Raw genomic sequence first — 1660 nt, 5'->3', positions numbered from 1 at the left:
TTCAAAACTTTTCCCCATGTTTTAAAGTGTTTAACAACCTTGGAATGGAAGACCCCCCCCCCCCCCCGGCCCCGAAGCATCTCATACAAAAAGTTTGTTCTTTTCCCTTAAGACAGTAATTTATCAAAAAAATTTCATCTAAGCAACCATTATATTTACTACAATTTATGATTTGAACAGCACCAGACCGCCAGAGCCAGAGGAATGGGTTTTCTGAACAAAGCATGGCCACCGAAGCCTGCAAAAGCAATGAAGGCAAATGAGAGTTACTAAATGAGAATCAAGAGCTCGGTTTTTTTTATGAAAAACACAGTACATTTGTAGAAAATGATGAGAGAAGCAAAATCTTAGCAATTGAGACCGAGAAATAAATGGGGTGAATAGTCATAAATACCTCAAATACGAGGAATTCTAAAAATCAAAAGTGTCAGTCCCGAAGGCCAAGTTCAACCTCAAGTTCATCATCCTCTTCGAACAACTTCAAAAGACGAGCATACTGCTCTTCTCTTTTCTTCTTTTGCCATAACTTGAAGAGGAAAAAAGAAAACAATCCCACTGCCACAAGCCCAAGTAAAACGATACCTACCTTGGCCCCAGTATTGCCCCTGGAAGTATGATGAGCTGCAGACTGTTTTCCTTTTTTTGTACTTGATGGGTCATCAGAAATGGCTGAACAAAAAAAGAAAGATGTGGAATATAAGCTAACAATCTTAAATAATTAATAACACCATATAAGCAGAGAAATACTCAATTCTCGTGCTGGAGTAAGTAATTCAAGAGTGGGGATCATGCCTATGTGAACTCTTTCAACAGAAAATGAAACAACGACCCAATTTATTTATTTGACCCACAACGAAGTCCCAGTCACTCTCAAAGCCAAGTTCCTAGAAGAGATAGAAACAGTATGGTTGCTTCAACCTCAAAGGTTCTGTTAATGGCTGCTTATACAAAATCCAAGTAATCTGGTTATATCGCAAATCATGCATATATCATAATGGTTAAAGATCTGATAAGCTAATTTAAACACACTTCACAGCTTTCCCAATTATGCTTGTAAATCAACACTTGGAATATCAAGGCTGGAATTCTTAGTTAGTGCAATTCATCACAAAACATCCCTTACAATGACTTGCATCAACAATTCAAACACCACATACATGGCATATTTATGAGAAATATGTATGTATGTAAATACTCAATGCCACTTTCTCAAAAATTTGTTGCTGGAGTAATCCAAAACTAACTTTATTAAACTCAGACTGGAATCTCTTCCCCTATTGCCATAAGAACTTGACTAATAGATGATCTCACACTCTCATTCTCACCCATCACTTTCCTTCTCCTACGACTCATTGCAATTCATATGTTCTAAGACAACCAGAAACATTCTTATAGCTTTGTTTTTAAAAATTCTCAAGCTTACATCAAAGAACAAAACAGAACAAAAAAAAAATTCAATTTTTTTTTTTTAACTTACACGCTAAAAAGTTGAAATCTTTGCTGTTTATTTGGATTTTTCCAGTTCAATTAAATTCTAAAACCCAGAAAATTAACCAACCAAAACAAATCCATACAGATTTCACAAACCAATAATATAAATAAAAAACCCTAAAACTAAAAAACTAAATTTTCTGATTTAAACACCCAATATTATCCATCC

This window comes from Citrus clementina, unplaced genomic scaffold (genome assembly GCF_000493195.1).
Source record: "Citrus clementina cultivar Clemenules unplaced genomic scaffold, Citrus_clementina_v1.0 scaffold_5, whole genome shotgun sequence".
Lineage (NCBI taxonomy): Eukaryota > Viridiplantae > Streptophyta > Magnoliopsida > Sapindales > Rutaceae > Citrus > Citrus x clementina.
This window is presented reverse-complemented; position numbering follows the sequence as displayed.